Source organism: Adiantum capillus-veneris, chromosome 17, assembly GCF_014529385.1.
Source record: "Adiantum capillus-veneris isolate H3 chromosome 17, ASM1452938v2, whole genome shotgun sequence".
NCBI classification, from domain to species: domain Eukaryota; kingdom Viridiplantae; phylum Streptophyta; class Polypodiopsida; order Polypodiales; family Pteridaceae; genus Adiantum; species Adiantum capillus-veneris.
In genome coordinates this window covers 102545283-102569312 of record NC_140947.1, presented here as the reverse complement: position 1 = coordinate 102569312, position 24030 = coordinate 102545283, and positions in this window count along the sequence as shown.

The following is a 24030-nucleotide window of genomic DNA, read 5'->3' as shown; positions in this document are numbered from 1 at the left end:
GAAAATTAATTTAGAGAGAGAGAGAGAGAGAGAGAGAGAGAGAGAGAAACAGGCCAAGAGTGTGAGATGCTCTCAGCACAAGAACTGGACCCTGCTATGTGCAGAAGTGTGAGATGATGAAAGAAATTACATCTAAAGGGTTGGAAAATCGTATATGTGAACAGCTCAGCTAGTGTGAGATATTCTCAGCACAAGTCCTGGATGCTGTTGTAAAATATATTGATAGTTTTTATCAATCTAATCCCTAATAAAATGTGTGGAACTTACAACACAACTATCAGCGGATAAATTAACAATTGCAGATGTAAGTTACCTATCGTATGTGTTTACGTCCAAAACAACACCAAGTCATTTAATGATGAAAAATGATGTTCTTTTGGAATATGAAACACACGAGTAACCAGTATGTCACATTAAGATGAAGAGGGCATGAAAATATGCATCTCTTCACTCTTAATATAACGAGTTGTAACGCTTGTGTTTCTATGTAGCACATATCACAGAAAAACTTAATCTAAAATTGTAAATTTTATAAGTTATTTCTAATGGAGTGTGTGGCACGCACAACACAACCATCAGCAAACAACTCAACAATCTCAAATGTAAATCAATTGTTGTATATATCTACGTTCAGAGTAACACCAAGTCATCTGCTGATGAACAATGATGTTACTATAGAAATAGAAGCACAAAAATAACGAAAGTCGTATTAAGATGAAGAGGGCATAAAGTATGCATCTCTACACTCTTAAATTGACGAACGTTAATTTTTGTGCTTCTATGTAGAATAATCAATAATGATTTACTTTAAGATTGTAAATTTTATAGGCCACTCTGAAGTGAGAGGTGTAGCATCATGCCTACTACACTCCACGAGTCAACCTCTAATCCTAACTCATCTCTATGGTGAGAGATATACTACTACACCATACGAGTGAGAATCTAAATTTACCCTAAGCCTTCCCTAGAGTGAGTTATATAACTACACACCACGGGAAAGAAAACTATATTCTATACACCTCTGGAGTGAGCCATATGGGCCTATCGCTACACACCACGAAGTGGTCTACGACCTGCAAGCCAACTTTGTGGTGAGAGTCGAAACTACTGCACCACACAAGTCTGGCACAACACAAAAAAAAGGTTAATATTTATTGAAAATTTAAAAAATATACCTGAAAACCGCTGTAAATCAAAGTCGCTGTCTCTATCTGGCAACCTCTCAGAAGCTCCAAGCTCTCCAAACTCCAAGAAAGTCCACAATGCTTTTCGATCGAATACGCATGGTGTCTTACTTGTACACATGTGGGCCCCACGTAACCACCTGGCTCTAGAAAATGGGCAATCCTTTATTCGATGCACCATGCATGGGTATGTACATATGCGCAATCCCTTGCTCCAAAAAACTCCTGACACCGTGTGCATTCTACGTAACTTGTAAAAGCTATGTCCTGAACAACATGCCTTTTATATGTAGCTGTGACAAGACGCTCTGGTCATAAATTAGATTTATTTTCTATTTTCCATAGTTTTCTCGATTACTTATGACAGATCTTTATCTATCACGAGAGAGAGAGGGAGTCTGTCTAATCTATTTTGTATATGCAGGTTTCTATACTCTTGTGCAGTTGTAGGTTCTGTGACTGCATCAGTATGAGTGATCATGGCAGCAGTAGTGCTTGCCCCGCAAGGCGGACATAGAGCACTTCTTAGCTATCTTTCACCCGATCAGGTAGATCTAGTGGAGGGAAGAACAACATTCATGAGAAGAGACGGATCACCTCCTTTGCGATTGCAGCCTCAGTCTTGATTGCACTCAGAGCGCAGTGCTGTCTCGGCCTCGAGTCGACATAGTCGGCATATCAAACTTTCACGACACACTGAGGAGTGTCCCTGCTTGTGAGATTGATCAGGATAAAGCCTCCAAGGATTATGTTATTGCTACGCTGCATCGGGAGATTCCAGCTCCCTCTCTGGAGAATACTCTCGCATTAAAGTATTTGTATATGTTTGTACATCTGTAAGTTCTTAATGGTGTTTTGTGTTTTTTGCAGGACCCTTACACGCAGCCGTTGAAACCATAGGAGCTAGCTAAGTGTGTGTGTGTGTGTGAGAGAGAGAGAGAGAGAGATTGAGAGGGACAGAGAGACATAGGGGAAGGGAATGTGAGAGGGAGGACAGAGAAGGAGAATACACGGAGTGGAAGCAATGTCGATTAAACACAATTTCTATTTTTCAAGTATAGCATATAGACAGGAATGGACAAAAAGCCACGTGAATACAATATTTTTTATAAAACGAAGCAAAATTGTTCAAATACAATATTTGTGGCTTTAAGAGGTGTCTCTCTCATCCTCGCATAGCTCATCATAACTCCCTATGTCTATATAGAGCTCTCTGTTTCGATAGATGTCCTCCGTTTCATTTTGTAGATCCTCTGTATGCACCCCATAGAGAGTAGCAGCTTTGATGCTCGTGTGGAACCACCTGATCGACTTCTGATTGAGCATCTTTTCCGATCTCCTCCATGGATGCCGTTTTGATTGGCACATGGTACCCCTCATATGTCCGTGCATTACAAGGGGCTACCTCTATGATGTACCACCAGTATGATGCAGACTTTGTAGGATGAAATATCACCTTCCAGAGCCACATAACATACATGAGAGCTTCCAAGCACATAACTTCTAAAATTGGATGTTAAATATTAACAGACTTACTTGTTCACAATGTTTGGGTAGTACGAAAGTTTCTCTTAAGTCGGTCCATTTTTTAGTTGAATCCACCTCAAGGAAACTAGACTCTCCTCTGCGCACAGTAGTGTTGCAACCCTCCATGTTTACCTTGACCCATTGCACGTTGAACAAGTTGACAAAAAATCGATCCTCAAAATCTCTTGTAGCGTACCGAAGTAAGTGAGTTCCACCACCACAGGATCTGCATCAGAGGACCGTCGTCGATTAGACTGTTCAAATTTTTCTATGATTTCACAATCTTGTGTAAAACACTTTTTGTCGATCCGTTCCACCCTAAAATGTTGACTTTTACACCATGCTGATGTGTATGCCTTATACTACAACCAACAAAGATTATGAGTGGCCGTTCAAACATCTAGAAAGTCGCTAGTCGTACATTGTAAACTTACCTTGGTCGTGCAACCCCAAGAGTACTACCACTCCTCCTTAGTCACTTCTTCACCACACTTTTGTGCAATTTTCAATTGGTTGTGCAACCATCTTAATCTCATGAATGTTGGTAGGCTCTCCAGACCCGTCGGATAATGCATTGACGGTCATCTTCCTCGTCTCCACTCGATTCGTGCCCTTTGCCTATATTTGTGGGTATGAGAAATCTACACACCCACGTCTACATGACAATGCATGTAGTGGAAAAGACCCCTTTGCCTCTTTCTAGTTGTAGCAATTCACAGCATCTTAACATCTCTTCACAGCAGATCCTTGTTCGAGGGAACACTTAGCACATTACATGTTGGCCTCCAATCTGAGTGTCGTGCCATTGAAAGCTTTCCAACTTAAGGTCCCATCTGTAGAGAGGAAGAGAGGGATCATCGTTCGCCTAACTCTAATTTAATCCGTAATCCCGAAGGTAGACTTGAATATAAAAACTAAATTTAAAATATAACCTTAAATCTACCTTAATTGAACATATGGTGATTCTCAGCTAATTGAACATGGTTAGTGGGTGAGTTAATTGGTGTCTAATCTAATCTTAAATCTAACCTAAACCTAAATGTAAACTTACTTAAATCTAACCTAGCTAACCTTAAATCTTGTCTTAATCTTAAGTCTAACATAAATATAAATCTATCTAATCTTAAACTCAACATAAACCTAAATCTAGTCTAATCTTAAATTCTAAACCTCAATGTAATCTAACTTAAACCTAAATCCAATCTAATCTTAAATTAACCTAGATAACCTTAAATCTTGTCCTAAGTTTAAAGCTAACGTAAATCTAAATCTAACATTAACCTAAATGTAATCTAACTTAGTCTTAAATCTGATTTAAATCTTAACCTAATCTTAAATCTAATCTAATTTTAAATTTAGCATAAATTTTAAATATAAGTTAAATGTAGTCTAACTTAATCTTAGATCTTAATTTAACCTTATCTTAAATGTAAGTTTAAATCTAACCTAACCCTAACTTTTAATATAACATTTTATTTCATATTTTCTCTACTTCTCTCTCTCTCTCTTTTTTCTCCCCTTACCTTTGTCTTTTGGTCTTCTCTCCCTCGCTCTCTTTTTGGTCTTTTCTCTCTCCCTCTCTCTCTCTCTCTCTCTCTCTCTCTCTCTCTCTCCCTCTTTCTCTTTCTCTTTGTTTTATCCTCTCTCTCTCTCTCTCTCTCTCTCTCTCTCTCTCTCTCTCTCTCTCTCTCTCTCTCTCTCTCTTTCAAAGACACAATGTGTGTGTGTGTGTGTGTGTGTGTGAGGGGGAGAGAGAGAGAAAGAGGGGAAGGGAACATGAGAGAGAGGAGAGGGAAGGAGCATACCTGTCTCTCCTTCCTCTCCTCGTGTGTGTGTGTGTGTGTGTGTGTGTGTGTGGGGGGGGGGGGGGGGGGGGGGGAGAGAGAGAGAGAGAGAGAGGGGAGAGCACGGGTTTACCTGTTTTGCTAGAGCACCGAAACTCAAATCCAAGATCTGCGTTTTTGGCGCTCTCGGTTTACTTTTTACCCCTGTCGACACCGCTATGGGCGTCGCTATGCAACAAAGAAAATAGCAATGCCCATAGCGACACCATGGATTTAAACTTTTGAACGTCGTACTACGAGCGTCGCTAATATGAAGTGCCTCTTGTAGTGGCTCAACCTTCTCCGTGGACCACTAGATAAACAAAGAGAGTATACAAATCAGATGAGGAATCTACAGAAAATTCCTATGAAGCCCACAACTATGAAATCTCTGACAGCATAGAAACCAAGGCAAGGATTTAAGCGACAAAAAAGAAAGCAATGGAAGCTCACCAAGAGGAACCGCAACAAAAGAGGGCTAGATTTGAAAGAGAAAAGAAAACTTACAAAAGGAGCCACCAAGCTGCAGGTGAAGACCCCGAAAGATGAAGTACAAGAGAGGTAAAGGGACCAAGAACCAAGAACCTGCGAATAAGGTTCCAGAGGATCCCAAAGATTTGCTTGAGCAGATGTATATGAAAGTTGATGCTTTAAAGCTGAAGGAAGCCTCTTGAAGCTCAAAGAAAAGGAATGGAAGAAGAGGGTGAGCAATAGAGACATATGAAAGCTGCTAAACAAAGTGAGTCACATCCTAACCAAGAGGAGATGTCTCCAAGACGCTCTTCACAAACTACGGAACAAGAAGATCAGCCCATGTGAGTCCAAGGCCTTCACCAATAGATAAATCTAAGGAAGACGATGGAGCAAAGGAAAAAGAGCCTGAACAACAAGAAGAAGCAAATTTTGAACAACCCAAGGAAGTTGAAACAACTTTAGTAAGACCTTCCTTTACAACAGCTCAAGCAGAAGCAGATGAGGCATCCACAAAGCCTCAAGGAGAAGAAGTAGAACCACCTCCACAGCCACAAGCAAAAGCCACGGCAGCAACAAAAGAGCCACAAACCAAAACAACCCAAACTTCTAAACAAGCCCAAGTAGAGCCTGAAGATTGGGAAACCAATGATGAAGTCATCATGTGGGTAAATGAGTATGCAAAGCAAATGTAGCCGATGATAGACAAGATGAGAATAGTTACTAGCACTTAGTCCTAGTGCCAAGGCTAAAGGCTAGAGCAAGTGATTGATGTTGTACAAGGAGAGCTAGAAGACAAATTGGATGTCATTGAAGATCTTCAACGGCAGAATAAAGAGCTGAAAAATGAAGCAGAAATACACTAGATGTCAAAGGAAAAACAGACAAAAGAGATGGAAGAGCTGAGAGAGCTCCTGACAACGTTATCAGATGAATTCAAAATCAAATATCGACAAATGACATAAGTAACCAATGATTATTTAACCACTACTCTATCAGTACAAAAGGTCCAAGTGCAACTAGCTGTACCTAATGCCTCTTGGAGTACTCCAAGCAACAAAATCAATGATCAAGCGGCATTTCTAATACAGATAAGAGAAAACCCTGATGTAGCCTCAATCAAGGGAACATATGAAGTCTAAAAGACTTTAGAAAAGAGGAACAAAGACCTTGAACTTGAGTTGAAGCTGGAAAAAAAATCAAAGACGATACCTTGCATTGATGCAGGTTCAAAGAGAAGAGCAATTGCTCAAGGAAACAGAAGATTTGAAAAGAGTCAATTAGCTGCTAGCAGGAGAGTCATATTTTCAAGTACCAATCACTGAAGCCGAGCAAGTGCCAATGGTCTAGCTTTCTAAAGCTGAGGAAGATGCACTGAAGGAGCAGATGGTCTAAGAAGCGTATGTTGAATGGAAAGTAGCAATGGATTGAGAGTTGATAGTGCTCCACTTAGTAAATGTAACTTAGCTCACTCCAAACCAAATCAATACTCAATGGCATCAGTAATCACTACCCTATCCATTGACGAAGGTTGAGCTACTTCAAGTTAAGAAAACACTTTACAAGGATATGCAGGCAGATGGCTCACATGATATGCACCCAAAATGGAGAAGGAACTAGTTGAACAAGAACTCTAGATACCTAGTTCTATTGACAAGAGCACCTACAACCCTACAAAAGGACACTACACTCTGTCCTATACCAAGGGTAAGGAAATGGCGGGCATACGATGCATGAAGAATAAGTGACCAACATGGATAAATTACCCACGACTGCCAGCTCTAGAGTAGGGACCAGCAACAAGAGAATAGATGGTGAAAACCCTAACGGGCGCCATGACCTACTTCAAGAGCCTCCCCAACTTCTCATGTGCAATGATTTGTAAGATCTCCAGAATGCAACTCACCTGCATTCAAACTTTTCACAAGCCTGAGCAAGCAGGAGAACCATAGATGTCTTTCCTCCAAGGCACCAAAGGTCTATGCTATGATTTAAGTGGACAGCCTTAATAAGAATTCCTCTACGGCTTCTACACCAGATGTATGTTTCTGCCATCTAGCAATACGTTGCCATTCAAAGAGGCATTCTATAAATGTTTCTTCACATGGAGGACAAAGATATTTGGGCCAGTGATCACCAACCTTACATCAAGGTTTGTTGTCTATTCAGCCATTGAACTTAAAAACAGCGTCACCATGCAGTTTTTGCAAGTCCTTGACAAAGAAAGACAAATCAGATATGAAAGAGCCCTACATACGCTTAAGACCACCTCGCCAATCGTCAATTCAAAGACTACTTTTGTCCATGAAGCTGTGTCAAGGGAAGACACAATCGATGAGGGGGGGAATATTAGCAGCAAGCTAACTCGGATAACATTTTTTGGAGCTTTTATTGTAAAAACGCTTATTATTTTGATAAATCGAGAATGTTGTAACTCCTACTTTTCAGATAAACAGTGTAATTGATGAGTCGGGGCTACAAGCTTCCAGATTGTATCAACCTATCTTTAGTTAGAGCTCTCAGATGATTAGTTTTGACCATAAAAACCTTGGCTAAGGTATAAAAGCCAATTTCAGTAAGTATTTTGTAAGTTTCAATAGAAACACAGTGTGAGCTAACAACGCTCACTTCTGTCCTTCTCTTGCTTCCTATTCCCTTTCTGGTTGTCACATTGCAGTGCCATCTATTGCGTTGCAACCACAGGTAAGAGCTCTACGCATTAACGTAAGCATTTCATGGTAATATGTAGCTTCTGGCGTCACCGACCCGCGGACTAATTTCATCATAAGTAGGAATTTAAAGTAGAATATCATAAAATAAGTATAGCTGGAGTATTGTGGCACCATTGCTAAGCATCTAGATGCATTCTGGGTCAAAAACGACTAGGTCAAAAACTCACTGCTATTCATAATCGTGATTTTTGCACTTGATCTAAAATGATATTTGAGATCATAAGCATGTGTGCTTAGGTCTTATAAACATGTCGTAGAAGTGTTGTAACGTTTGAATGTGGTTTAATGCTATAACGGTTATGATTTGGTTGTTGATTAGCAACTAGCGTTTGGTGATTTCGGTCATTTTGAGTGTAGCCCGAGTTAGATGCGAGTTGTCTATTTTTTTCCAAAAGATTGACAACCTCTTGTAGCCTCTATGCACTAGTCAAGTCAGCTTCACCCCATGGATTGACAATTATATTCGTGGTTCTCGCTATGTCTACAATAAGATAGGAGTGAGGTTAGACACCCATCGGACCACGAATACATTGTCAGGAGTTTTTTGGAGCAAGGAATTGCGCATATGTACATATACATGCATGGTGCATCAAATAAAGGATTGCCCATTTACCAGAGCTAGGTGGTTACGTGGGGCCCACATGTGTACAGGTAGGACAACATGTACATAGTGCATCGATTTTCACTATTACCAATACCACTGTGTTTTTTCTACAATAAGGAGGAGTTGGTAGCGCATAAAACTTCTTGAGGAAGCTATCTGTGGGCCGACGATATGAGGTAAGCAGGTGCGTCAGATGGCATCTAGTGGCGTCAGGAGGGCGAACGAGGTCAATATTTGTACGCGGATGAGGACCGACACAACGTGGGTGTTTTCTGGTGAGAGTTATGCAGAAAGGTCATCATTAGGACCACTTTTTGGGGCCACTTCACGTGGTGGCGAGATGCATTATTGGAAAAAAACTGAGTGCCAGGTGTGCGAATGATGCAAAAAGGTGACAACTATGCACTTCGAGGTTAGTTTTTGGCGTGTTCGGGGTCCGTTTGAGGTCATGTAAAAGGCCAAGGGTGCCCAACTAATAAAGCTAAGTGTGGGAACTGAAAAAACAGAGAGAAGACCAAAATAAACGTGGAGAAGAGAGGAGGAACAGCCGCAGGTGTGTTTTTTGGGTTTTTGGAGCCTGTTTTGGCCGTAAACTGCTCATCCGAGGTCGGATTTGAGCACTTTGACATTGTAGACTGGGGTTTTGGGCCGTTCCGGACGCGATGGCACTGTCCATTTTGCCAAATTCCTCCCTCTTTTTCTGCTGTTTTTCTGTGTAAGTATCTCCTATGAGCGAAGTTTCTTCTCCAGTTTGTGATTGTATCTGGCTTATTTTACCCATATTGTGTGAGCTATTTGCCCCATTGGTGTTGTCCCAAGCTCTATTGTATCTAAACATCAGAAATTCTCCTCTTTTGATCTGAGTTGTGTGTGTGTGTGTGTGTGTCTCTCTCTTTGTGTGGAGTGGGCAAGTGGATAGTCTTTCTCCTCTCACTCCATCGGTGTGTGTCCTGTCTTGGCTAGGTGTGTTGTGTAAGCCGAGTGGTGCCCCATAGTGTGTGTGTGTGTATCTTCCCAAGAGTGTGTGTCGGGTCGTTATAGAGGCGCTGTGTGTGTTTTCATCCCGCTCACATTCTTTTGGTGCCCCCACGGAGGATCTTCTTCGAGTACCTTCTGCTTTGAGCTTCGAGCTTCGGGATTACCGGTTGCAGGTTGCAGATTACAGGTTGCAGATTACAGGTTACAGGTTACAAGGATAGGTACAGGTACACGTGATTCACACAGGTACAGGTAGCTGGAGTACAGTGATATAATAGCAGTGATGTCACTTGCAGTTGTTGTGGGAATGCATCACTTGGCGCCTATTTGAGCGCATTGTCTGCTGGATTGTACGTTACTTGTGCAAACTGCCATTGTACGCATTTGTGGAGCCATACTTGGTTGTATTTGGCAGTCCCATCCATTTCTGAGACTTGGTCTAGAAGATAGTCATTTCTGAGACTTGACTATATGCGATTTGCATTAGCCTTCGTGTGAGGGTCGATAGCGTGAGGTTTTTATTGAGCTGGGGGATTCTCAAATGTGGAGATCCTTTCGGTGATACAGGTAGCTGGAGCACCCTTTTTGTGACCTCGCCACAGGCTATGTACTAGTGAGTCCTATTTGATGCTCGGGTTCTATTGTTGACAGTTTATGCATACATAGACAGTCTATATTTTGGATTCTCATTGCTCTACTTATGGGGAAACTCTGTCGAAATTTTCCCAAGTTATGATGGCTGGTTTTTTGGTATTTTGAGCCATTTACGCTGTTATGCTGCTGAAATTTTGGCAAAATCAGAGGTTGAGTTAGGTGTGCCCTCTTGGGAGCTTCATGGTGGGCTTTAATGGATGATCAAAATGGCCCTCAATTCACTCCATTTCATTTAACTCAAAGAATTCAGATTAATGTTCATGTGTCCAGGAAGATCTTTTTCCAGCAGCGCATAGTCTTTATGTTTGGGCCAAGAAGATTGAGAGAGATCCTGGAATGTCCTTTGCCTGTTGTAATTCCAATGATCAACTATGAAAACTCATTTGATGTGCATGTGTTTGTTCTCATCTAAAGCTGAGCTCCATTGAGGTTTCTGGGGATTGGGTAGTAAAAAGTTTTGGGTTCTTGCACGTGTGTTCAAAGGGGTTCTCAAAGCATTGTAACATGGGTAGCCATGGCTTTCTCTTATCCGAAGTTTCATGGAAGAAGTGATGAAGATGTGGAAGAATTTTTGGAAAAGATGGAGGTTGCCTGCATTAGCAACCAGATTCATGACCCTGCACAGATGTTACGCCTTCTCCAAATTTGTTTGAAGAGTGATGCACGAGTTTGGTCTAAAGCATTTGAAGAGGAGTTGCGTGTGGCTGATCCACCTATAAGGTTGAGTTGGGACAATCTACGAGTAGGGTTGGAAGTGGAGTTTGTGAAGATAGAAGATCCTGACAAGGTGTGGCAAGAAGTACAGGCTTTGGTGCAGAAGGAAGGTGAGCCAGTAGATGCGTACATACCTAAGTTTTCATTGGCATGGGAGCGAATGTGCAAGGCTTTAGCACCACAGGTACCCCCTCCTGACATGATGAAGAAGGACAGGTTCTTGGCTGGTCTTTGGGAGAATATACGTTGGAGAGTGGAGCTAAAGAAGCCTAGGACATATGAGGATGCACTAGAGGTAGCAAGGAACAAAGAGTGGAAGCTGAGGAAAATGAGCCAGTTAGGGGTGGAGTCTTTGCTAATGAGGTCTGAATTTCAGCCTATAGAGTCTTTACAAGGGCGCATGTCAGGGGTTCATCATGAATCAGTGGTTCCTGTTACTACTCAGGTTATGCCAGCAGTGGTCACTACAACAGTGCAACATGATGGCCTAAGGCAAGACATGAGGCAAGTGGTTGATCTGATGAAGAATCTCAGCCTAAACATGCTAGGTCAAGTGGGAAATAATCGAGGTCGAGGGCGGTTTGCAAATCAGCCAGGAGGTGAAGAAAGACCTAGGAATGGTGCTGGACAAAGTAATAGTAGGTTTTGGAGGCAGACGCCCACATGTTATAATTGTGGAGAGTTGGGTCACATCAGCCCGCAATGTGATAAGCCACCAAGGATGGGGGGAGACATGTATCCATTGCCAAGACAGGTGCTAACTAGGTCAAATGATTATGGCATCGAAATTAAGGGAGACGAAGGAACCAGTGGACTGACCTAGGAGGAAAAGGGAAAGACAAAAGTGCTAAGTGTAGTCACCTTGGAGAAGGCATCAAAGCTAGAGGGTACATTAGTGATGCCTATTGGGAAGAGGACCACAGAGGAAAAGGAAGGAAGAAGTGCCCCAGGTCCTAGTAAGAAGAAAGGAAAGAGCCATGAAGGCGAAGATGTCAAGGCCAAGAGGAAAAGGAGAGCTCGTCGAAAGTTTCATGTTTCAGATTTTCCAATAGGGGATGGGAAATTAAGCTATGACTTGAAGGAGGATCTGACGAGCAGGAAGGCAGATGTTACTTTTGGGCAGCTTATAGAGATGGTGCCTAAGTTAAAGCGACAGTGGAAGAGGATGGTTAACCCAATGGAGAAAGAGCCAGAGAGAGGTTCAGTAAAGGTGTTGGCAATGGATGAGCTACCAGACATTTGTCCAATAGTAGATGTGTGGCATAAAAGGAAAAATTTGGGACAAGGTTATGTGGATGGCGGAGCCCAAATATGCGTCATAACACACTCATGTGTTGAGAAGATGGGTCTCACAGTGGTTGGGGTGTCAAGTTTTCGCATCAGATTGGCAAACCATCAAAAACTAAAATGCTTGGGTGTTGTAAAGAGCTTAGAAGTGGAGGCATATGATGCAAAGGCAGTGGTTGATTTTCATGTGATGCCAGCAGGGTTGGGAGCATATCCTATTATACTGGGCAGATCGTGGTTACGTGCAGTGGGAGCTGTTCAAGATTGGCGACATGGTACGATTAGCCTCTATGGAAAAACAGGTACCAAGAAGCTTTATAATATGGACACAAGGAAACGATTAGAGGAGCTTTATGAAGATGAGGATGAGTCTAGTGATGAAGACTCTTCCACGGTGACAGATGAGGACAGTGATAGCACTACCAGCAGTGATGAGGATGCTGATGTTGCATTTCTTTTGATGGATAAAGAAATCCAGGAGATTGGTTTAGTTGCATTTGCACATGAGGTTGAAGATGAAAGTGAAGGGCCTTATGAAGTGATTGAAGGGCTGATGCAAACCAAAGTTGAGTTGTCAAAGAAGCAGGAATTAATGACACAAATGATTAGTGGAGACCTCTCAGCTATGGAGAAGGATATATATTTGCACATGCTGGCTAGTTTTCCTGATTTGTTCATTACTTCATATGAAGAGATCAGAGGGTTCAAGGGTGAAGAGATGCATATAGAGCTGAAAGAAGGTGCTAAGCCAGTGTGTCAAAGGCTAAGAAGGATGGGTCAAGAGCAAATGGAAGCCTTGCGGGTAGAGGTGGACAAGTTATTGAAGGCAGGGTTCATAGTCCCTGTGGAGACCACAGAATGGGTGAGTCCAGTAGTAGTCATTCCAAAGAAGGATGGGAAGTGGAGGATTTGTGTAGATTTTAAACCCTTAAATGCAGCCACTAAGAAGAACCCATATCCTCTTCCATTCATTGATCAGATCTTGGATTCAGTGGCAGGTTATGAGAGGTACAGTGTGTGTGATGGTTTTTCAGGCTATTTTCAATTGAAGATTTCTCTTAAAGACCGCACAAAGACAACTTTCATTATGCCATGGGGCTGCTACTGCTACACAGTATTGCCATTTGGGTTGTCAAATGGACCTTCCTTCTATCAAGAGAGAGCAAATTGGGTGTTGGAACCATTTATTGGTAGTTGTGTTAAAGCTTTTATGGATGACTTCTGTGTCTATAGCAGTAGGGTTGAACACCATGAGAAGCTGCAGATGGTATTGGCTCGATATGATGAATGTGGAGGACAACTAAATCCAAAGAAATGTCATCTAGCACAGCCAAGGGTGAAGCTATTGGGCCATATGGTGTCAGAAAATGGCATTGAGGCTGATCCAGACAAGGTTAAGTCTATTATTCTTCTTCCATCACCTACGAGTACGAAGCAATTGGCAACCTTTATACACAAAGTGAAGTACATGGCATGGTTTATTCCATTGTCTTCGCAGCTTCTTTATCCATTACAGCAAGTGGCAAAGCATGATCCATTGCAATGGGATGACAAGTGTGAAGAAGTGTTTCAAGAGGTGAAAGAGGTGTTAGGGGGGTTGTCAGCCATGCAGGCTCCTGATTGGGAGAAAGTTTTTTATGTAAATCCATCAGTAGGGGATGATGCCATTGGAGCCATGCTATTGCAAAAGGGGAAGGGCAGCCATTATATGAGGCTAGTGTATTGTGCAAGCCGAGTGAAGTTGGTAGCGGAGAGAAAGTTATCGGAAGTAGAGCTAGTGATGGCCAGTGTAATATTTGCTTGTCGACGATTTCGTCATTACTTGCTACCACGGCCTTTTGTTTTCTTGACGAGTTATGCCTTTTTGCCACAGTTAATTAATGGTATTAACATGTCAAATGTGGTGAAGAAATGGGTAATTGAGCTGCAAGAGTTTGAGTTCTCTTTTCTAGTGGAAGATAGTACAAGGGCTACCCTAGCTGATTTGTTGACCTACAAGGAGAATCCCCTTATTGTTAAGGAAGATGTGGTGAGAAAGGTAGTTGAAGAAGTGCCACAGATCAGCAATGCACATGTGTTGTTCTTTGATGGTTCATACAGAAAGAGCCACGATGCAGCTTCAGGGGGTATAGCACTTTATGATCCAGAGTGGAAGCTAGTATGCAAGAGAGGGTTCAAATTGGATGCTCATAGTAACAATGAGGCTGAATATGCTACATTGGAAGCCGGATTACACATTTGTTTGAAGCATGGGGTTCGAAGGTTCAGCATAAACGGTGATGCCTTGTTAGTGGTCAAGCAAGTGCTGGGTGTGTGGAAGAGCAAGAACACCTCATTGAAGGAAATGTGCTTCAGAATTAAAGGCCTGTTAAAAAAGTTTGAAGCATGGAGTATCAGACACATTGAACGTGCTCTAAATGGAGAGGCACATGAAGCAGCTCAAGGCATGATTGGGGAGCTATTCATGTTGAGGACCAATTTACCTCTTTATCATGGCCGGGAAAGTTTGGCTCAAGAAGAGGAGTTTTTGCTAACAGGAATCATTCCAAAGGAGATTCAGAAGTCTAAGAAGTATGGCTTTGTGCGTAGAGCATACAGGTACAAATTGATTGGTGATGTCTTATACATGAAAGGGGCTGATCTTGTGTTGAGTCGTGTACCTTGGCGGGAGGAGCTTTACAGAGTGTTGGAAGAGAATCATGAGGGCACATGTGGTGGCCATTTTGCTCTAAAGATCACCTTGCATAAGATTTTGCAAGAGGGGTATGTATGGCCTAGTTTGCACAAGGATGTTCACCATTGGTGTAGGTCTTGCAATAGGTGTCAAGCATTTGGGAAGAGAGTGTTGAAGCCAGAGCTACGAAAAACCATTATGGCATTTGATGTGTTTGAAAAGTGGGGAATTGATGCAATAGGCCCGTTACCTATCACAAGCAGGGGCAAAAGCTATATTTTGACGGCAGTGGACTATCTCTCTAGATGGGCCGAGGCTATAGCAGTAAAACAGATCACTGCAAAGGATGTGGAAAAATTTGTGTATGATGAAATATGTTGCAAGTTTGGGGTGCCACTGGAGTTACTTTCAGATAAGGGGCCTGGCTTTAGAGCTAAACTGCTAGATTTTTTATGTGCAAAGATGAAGATTAGGCACCAGCATACCACTCCTTATTACCCGCAGTGTAATGGCTTGAATGAAAGATTCAATGGTGAGTTGGTACAGATTCTTTCGAAAGTGACAGAGCACCAAGGAAAGAATTGGGATTTGGAATTGCCTAGTGCATTATGGGCTTACCGTACTTCGGTGAAGACAGGTACAGGGTTTACTCCATTTCATTTGGTGTATGGAAAGGAAGCACTATTGCCTGTGGAGGTAGAATTGCCTGCAGTCAAGATGTTAGAGAAGTTGCTTGGGCCGCCTAGTGATGCATTCAAAGAGAGGCTCTTGCAGTTACAAGAGGTCCAGTTGGATAGGATGAGCGCATTGGAGCATTATGGGCAGATGCAGGATAAGGCTTTGACAAAGATAAATGAAAAGGTCAAAAGTAAGGGTATCAAGAAGCATGACTTGGTTTTGCGCTACAACAGCAAACTGGACAACACCTTCCAAAAGAAGTTTCAAATTAAGTGGGAAGGCCCTTTCAAGGTAGTGGAGTGTTTCCCGAATGGTACATATCAGTTGGCTAACCTGGATGGGATTTTACATACGTCAAGGGTAAATGGATTGCGTCTTAAGTTGTATCATGCCAGGTTGATGATGGTGGAGCAAGATGAGTTTTTTGAAGAGCGAGTGATGTCTGTGAGGGATGAGGAGACGTGTGATGCGGCAAGTCTCATATCTCTCTTTGCTGCTGCTGATCATGAATGATCTAGCAGGCTAGGGGATGGGCAAATTATGTGAGGAGTTTTTTGGAGCAAGGAATTGCGCATATGTACATATACATGCATGGTGCATCAAATAAAGGATTGCCCATTTTCCAGAGCCAGGTGGTTACGTGGGGCCCACATGTGTACAGGTAGGACAGCATGTACATAGTGCATCGATTTTCACTATTACCAGTACCACTGTCTTTTTTCTACAATAAGGAGGAGTTGGTAGCGCGTAAAACTTCTTGAGGAAGCTATCTGCGGGCCGACGACATGAGGTAAGTAGGTGCGTCAGATGGCATCTAGTGGCGTCAGGAGGGCGAACGAGGTCAATATTTGCACGCGGATGAGGATCGACACAACGTGGGTGTTTTCTGGTGAGAGTTATGCAGAAAGTTCATCATTAGGACCACTTTTTGGGGCCACTTCACGTGGTGGCGAGATGAATTATTGGAAAAAAGTTGAAGAGAGGAGGAACAGCCGCAGGTGTGTTTTTTGGGTTTTTGGACCCTGTTTTGGCCGTAAACTGCTCATGCGAGGTCGGATTTGAGCACTTTGACATTGTAGACTAGGGTTTTGGGTCGTTCCGGACGCGATGGCTCTGTCCATTTTGCCAAATTCCTCCCTCTTTTTCTGTTGTTTTTCTGTGTAAGTTTCTCCTAAGAGCGAAGTTTCTTCTCCAGTTTGTGATTGTATCTGGCTTATTTTACCCATATTGTGTGAGCTATTTGCCCCATTGGTGTTGGCCCAAGCTCTATTGTATCTAAACATCAGAAGTTCTCCTCTTTTGATCTGAGTTGTGTGTGTGTGTGTGTGTCTCTCTCTCTCTCTGTGTGGAGTGGGCAAGTGGATAGTCTCTCTCCTCTCACTCCATCGGTGTGTGTCCTGTCTCGGCTAGGTGTGTTGTGTAAGCCGAGTGGTGCCCCATAGTGTGTGTGTGTATCTTCCCAAGAGTGTGTGTCGGGTCGTTATAGAGGCGTTGTGTGTGTTTTCATCCCGCTCACAACGTATGTACTTAATAGGTGTCATCACTAGTACCTGGTCAAAAATGTCAATCCATGGGATGAAGCTGACTTGACTAGTGCATAGAGGCTACAAGAGGTTGTCAATCCTTTGGAATGAAGATTTCATAGGACACCTGTTAAGTACATACGTAACACACATGATGGCCTCAAGCCAAAACGAATGTGGCAAAGCTTGAATTTTGACCATACAACGTGCCATTTTCGTAAGTGACCTATTTTTCCTCTCAGGAACATCATTTTGATGATGTCTTTAAGGCACTATACATTGGTTTTTTATCCCATAACTAGCCAAAAATGCATTAAATTCATGAGACAAATAGGTCAATGGCTATTTTGTGTTAGTATGTTAGTGGTTAGTGTTAGTAATCACTAGAAAGTTAACGATATATTTACACTGGGTAGAATGAGGTGGATGGTTGAAGTAATATGGTTGAATGGAGCGAGGAAATCCTTGTGATGGTGAGGCTTGAAGAAGTTTTGGACTTACTTGTGTAGGTTCTCAAAATGACTATCGATCATCTTCTTCTTCTTCTCTTCTTTATGCCACCGCCGTCAAGGTTGATTACCGCGATGAAAACAGAAATTTGGTTGATGATATTTCTTGATTTGCAGAGGGTAAGTATGGTTTACATGCTGAATTTTATGTATATAGAGAAGGGGTAAGATGGAATTGTACTTTGGAAGTAATAGAGAGAGGCATAGAGATGGTGTATGTACATGTAGAGCTCATATGACAGCTATGGAAGTAAGAGGGGAGGTTAATGGTGAAGAAGGTGAGAGAAACCATGGAAGGTGTAGGTTTGAGTGACATATTGAGAGGAATGAGTGTGTGTGTGTGTGTGTGTGTGTGTGTAGAAGTGTGGAAAGAGGTGAGAGAAGTCTATGGGCTACTTGTGAGAAAAGTGGGCAGACTGTGGTCAGACTGGGGTCCAATCAAAATATCATACCTCACAGGTGGTAGTTTAAAAAATGATGAAAGTTTTTGAGGTGATTATTCAGCTCTTGGTCCATGGTTTTTCTTCTAGCCACCTCTTAAAATTTGGAGTGGAGATGGATATAAAACATCCCACCAAAATGCCTAGTTTTCTTCACAAAGAGAGTCTTCAGTGGCCCCCCTTTAGTTGGATTTGCATATGGCTCCAAAGGTGAGCCCCTCCTTGCATTAGAGCATGACCTAATTGATTCCTGGGGGTTTGAAAATATGCATGGTTGTGGATTATGCATAAATATGCATAATACATGGATATGATGGAAAAAAACAGGCTAGTATATATAAATAATTTATGGAATCTAGAATAGTGTCAGCTATATATAAATATAAAATGAAAAAAAGAGGTATACAAAAAAATAAGAAATCAATTGAGGGGACCCTCATTTGTTTTTATTGAAGTATATCTATTTACAAGAGATAAGGAAAAATACCTCTAGGAAATAGGAATTTAGTAAAAGGCAATGACTGAGGGTGAAAGGTATTTTTGAGGTTTTTTCTTTGAGTGGATTCTCACCCAAAAATAACAGAAGCTTGCAGGAATTGATTTTTTATAGAATACATAGGTAAGAAAGACTACGATAATGGTGAGTAAATGTACATAGCATACTTAGAAAAATAACGCACACCTAGGAAAATATTAAATAAATACCAAAATAATTATGAAAATTTACTATTTTTAGACCCTATATACAATGAGATATTTACACACCAATGGGCCATAATACACTTTGTCTTTTGTTTTTTATTTATTTTTTTGGTTCAACTAGCCTAATCACTAGTTATCTGAGGGTTTTAAGAAGACATGGGAAAAGTCTCCTAACTCACACACGCCTATGTACAATAAAAAGGTAAGAATAGCCACAATGTTTAGGTGATCTTGGTAGGGTGAGGTAGCTCACTATGGAATTTTCGAATAGCCAAAAATGGCTATCAATAGCATTTGCAATTCTACCTGGTGTCCTTCTTCACTCTTGAATCTGCTCGTGAAAACCGTTGTGTTGTTTTCTTCGAGCTGCCCTTTCGACAAGTAGGTTGCCTTTGCCATTTTTACTAAGAGCTTGGATCTAACTGGTATGGTGGCAGATCTTGCAGCTTATCTTTTTGCGACATCCTTTTCTTTGCCTTCTCAGTCGCTTGCATTGCTCCTTTTAAGTGAATATAGTGTCAAAGTCAGAAAATTCTGCAAATTCTCCTTTGAAATATCCTGAGTTTGAATTGCTGGCAAATGATGTCTTTTTTCCTTCAAATCAATTTTGGAGCATGCATAGATGCATAAAAGCATGTAGAGATCAAAATTATGCACTTTAGGTAGAACTTACAACAAAAGTAAATAATCGTAAAAGAAAATAATCACGATTATTTATAGTTGGGGATTTTTTCCAACTTTTTGCATTTTTGACACCATAGGCTTGAAACATATGGCATTTAGGTACTCTGAGTGAAGTGTTGACTCTTTTGAGTGCACTAGGTGGAAATGGTGTCAGATTCATGCTTTTATACTCGAAAACAGTTGATATAAAGAGATTTTAATTTTTTCAAATCCAAACTTGCTCAAACTTGATTAGTGGGCTTGCGACATCATATTCTTTGGTCCCATAAGGTCAAAGTTGCAAATTGCATCCATTTTGGTAAAAAAGTAAATAATTATGATTATTAACTTTCTCATTAATTTGTACATTTTTTATTGCAACTTGGTTCTAGGAATGATGTAGAGTCTGTGTGTGAGATACGGGATGATTTGGATAAAAAATGTGACAGTTAACTCAAAAATTGGATTGAAAAGACTTTGGTGCATTTTTTGACAAATTTAGAGTTTTTCTTGATAATTTTGGCTCGTGCTTGACATGTGGTGTCATAAAATATAATATCTAACTTTACCAAATGATTTTCTCATATTAAACTGATCACTTAATATGGAAAGATAAAAGGGGGAAAAGAGTTAGGATATAGATATGTGATCTAGACCTATCTCAAAAGGGGACCAAAAGGAGAAATGGTTGCATCTCAATAGGGGTCCAAAAGGAGACGGTCTACCAAAGAGCAATGTGCAATAAGTGTTTCTAGATTTATCTCAGCAAGGGACCAAGAGAAGAGATGGCTACATCTCAATAGGGTTTCCAAAGGAGATAGTCTATCCAAGAGCAACGTGCATCTAATGGAGCTTAAAAGACCTTAGGGTTAGCTTCATTAAAGACCTCCAAAAGTTACTGTTAAAAAGTCCTTTGACTTTATGCAAGCTAGGGCTAGCCTCGAGGTGGGAATCCTACCCAAGCATGAGGTGCTAAGATGCTTAAAGTGGTTGTCATTAGGTGAAATTTGGAGTCACAAAGGGGCCCTTTAAGGAGTTTGACTTTACCTCTCTCTACCAAAACGGGCGTATGGATAAATTTTTGTAAACAAACTCCAAAGTTGACGGAGGTTTGACAATTAGAATGTCCTCTTCAAGCTCTATCTACTGATATATAGCACGCCATGAGATTCCTCATATTTTAGAAGATTCTTTTTTTGATTCACCTATGATGTGACAACTCTGTCAAAAACTAAGTGAATCAAAAAAATAATCTTCTAAACTATGAGGAATCTCATGGCGTGCTATATATCAGTAGATAGATCTTGAAGAGGACATTTTAACTGTCAAACCTCTGCCAACTTTGGAGTTTGTTTGTAAAATTTTATCCATGCGCCCGTTTTTGTAGAGAGAGGTAAAGTCAAACTCCTTAAAGGGCCCCTTTGTGAGTCCAAATTTCACCTAATGGGGAACCTTGCCCAAAGCTTGAGGTGCTTTCTATGCTTAAATGACTAAAGTTTTTGAAATGTTTAATTCAACGATAAATTCTCAAGAGGCATGAACGTTTCCATGCTTGATTGACTAAGGCTTGAAGTATTCAATTTAAAACAAATGACTTAAGAAGCATAAAAGACAGATGCTTGCTTGATGGATTAAGTCCTTGAAGTATTCAATTCAACTAAATGACTTAATAAGCATAAAAGACACATGTTCAAATGATCCTCCACATGTGGCCCTCATGATGTGCTTCATTGCTATTGGATAGGTTTTAAAAGGGTCCAATGAGAATTTAGATACATAAAAATAAATAATTAAGTTATTTCTCTCAAAGATAAAAAAGAGGGCACATGTCTAAATGAAATAATAAAATAATACAAGAGAGCGAGAGCGTGAGGTGGACCAAGCATGAGAGGAGGGGTATACTCTCCCACACACATACACACACATATTCTCTCACTGTGGTGGAGTGCAAAGTGCAAGAGCTCTATCTCCCAAGCTTGTTGAGAAGTGGAGAGCCTACACCAACACTCTTGGCTATGGAACACAAATCCAACCAAGAGCCATGCTTCAATGCTTAATCTTGCCATCTTCTTCATATTCATTACTATGCTATTATGCTATGTGAAGCAAGAAGAGTGATGATAAGTGAGGAACTATTCTTTTCTATATGGAATTTTTCTTCTTCCTCTTCCCTACCCTCATTCTCCGCTAGCTCTCTCCAGTTTCGAAGGTGTTTGAGGCCTTGGGACTAAGGCTTGGGATAGTTAATGCTTTTTTCAAATTTTATGTTAAGCTTGTGATCCATGAATCTTTCCATCTTCATAGCATCAGCAAGGTCACAAGGAACACAGAGATTGTATTGTAACAAAGTCTCTCTTGATGGGAGAATCTATAATACAAACACCTTTTGGAGGGGGGACTGTTGCTCCTAGTAAATGTGGTCCTCAACTATTGTCATGTTCTGTAATACTCTCTCTCTTGTAAAAGTATTGTTGATGCTAGGTTAATTAAGTACTATGTTTATGTTGCTACTATCAATTAAGTTCACCCTCTATGTTCTCAAAATGATCTTACAAAACTGCTCACCTTAATTCTCTTAATTCCACTATTCTCAAAGTTCATAGGCCATTTCCATTACATGTGTCATGTAATAGATGTATACAAGTGATAGTTAAATTGAAGAGATTAATTTCAAGCCAATCAAGCATAAAAGTAAATAGTCACGATTATTTATGGCAGTCACTTGTTTTGCAAGAATTGACAATCTGATGACCTAAACATCTTTAATACATCTAAAACAAGTCCTAAAATGAATTTGGTAAAGTTCGGTCATGTTGGCATCACTTCGTGCTCTTGTCAACTCTGAAATCACCAATTTTGGTGATTACTTGGCATGTAGAGTTGGTTAGTCACTTTTGAAGCTGTGGACTTGTTCGCTAGATAGTCCTGATGCTACTCATCCAGTTTGGGCCCATTAGGAGTCAGTTGACTTCATATATCACAGTTGACGCTTTATAGTCTTTGAACTGTTTTTAGTTGTTTGAGGGCTTGCCTTCATTGTTTCCATGAAACCATTTATGTACATTGTGTATAGACCCAGTCTATAAGGTACCTGTGGAGTCATAATCCAATTCTGGCATATGTCAAAAACCTAGATTATTTACTTGGGACCCCTCCGACTCCTACCAAATGGTCATCTAGTGATATGGAAGTGTTCTATTATATAGGGGCATGCTACAGTTCAAGTCTCGTCCAATTCAGTTGAGCTAACAAGCGGCTATGGTCAATTTTGTTTCGTAGGACTTCGTGCACAGCTGGGTTTCTAGGGTTTTTTTCTAAGCCTAGACTTGCTACTCCGGCATATAGAATTGTTCATTGATAAGTTTAGAACTCGTACCTCCGGTCTCGTGTGAGAGGGAGCTATAAAAGGATGACTGTAGACTCCGAAAATCGTACGCGAAGAAGGCAGGAAGCTCTCTCCTCCAAGAGTGACTAGTGAAAATGAGGTGATTTTGGGCCACCTTGGATATCTATAGTCGTATTTCCCAAACTATTTTTACCAGATTCCCCTATTAGACCTACTAGGCCGTGAAATCTATGTTACACTTAAAAAATTCTTCAATCGGATTCAATTAGCTCATTCTGCAAGAATTTGCGAAAGTAGGCCTTAACGACCTAATTTAGGCTTCTCGCTTCCATCTGTCAATTTGATTGAAATGTTTTTTGCCTATCCGCCTTTTCCTTCTAATCATTGGTGTATCTTTTGTTTCTCCATCTGAGCTCATTTGCTATTTATTATTAATTTTTGATCTATTTATTAAAAAATCAAAGAAAATAATAAAATGCGCTAAAAAAGGAAAGTGACAAATCAACAATTAAGAAAATACATTGAGAAAGTTGCTTTATATGTTTTTTCGTAGATTTCTCCACTTTTAAGTCCCAATATCAAGAAAAATGATGAAAATAATTAAAAAATGCTATTTTTTATGATTTTTTGATAGCATATACATTATTTACACTCATCGAGAAGATGTTATCAGTTAAATTCCCCTGTTGATGATTTTTTAAAGGGTATTATTAGGTAATTTTGCAAAAAATCACACGCTAACATCCAACGTTTTCTTCCCTCTTCAAACATTGCCCTTAATTACTTAGCTCCCTTCCACCCTTCCTAAAATGGCGTACTCCGGGACGACTATGTGCATGGGTTGAACAATTGTGTCTATGCATAGCCATGTTTGGCTCTACCATGCTTCAAAGATCAACGCAATTCAAACCATTATGATATGTAAGAGCTGGGTCTTGAGTAATTAACTCAAGGGTTTTAGTGGTCTAGGTTTCTTGTTGTTGTTTCCTAAAAAGAAAATCTTGTAGCTTCTGTGCTCTTTGCTTTATTGTACCATCAGGATGCTTTGGCATGTTGAATTCCTGAGCTATTGATATCAATGATGATGGTTGTTGAGCCTTAACTCACCACTGGTATCTTGGTTTTTCATTGATAAAATGTTGTGGTTGAGTGTTTTGAGGCTTGACTATCCACTGCTTCATCAGCTTTACAATTTTTCGAGAAGATAAGTGCTCCTTTTTTCTCCAAATCCATCTTCTTTTAGATTCTCTACTTGAAGATTCTCGTCTTTGTGTCTCTAACTTTGGAACCTTCTTTGGGTATGGTAGATGATGTCTTGGGCACCCACATTTGAGACAGCTTGTCTCTGAGTTGTGCTTCTGGTACCCAGTTATGCCTGACTCCTTGCATGCTACTTGTAGCATTTTCTTGTCTAGAGGATGAAGAATATTGACTGCTTTGTGGTTTGTTTTGTTGATAATCTCTTTTTCATTCTTATTTTCTTGGGGCAATTGGAACAATGAGTTGTCCACCTTTAGATGA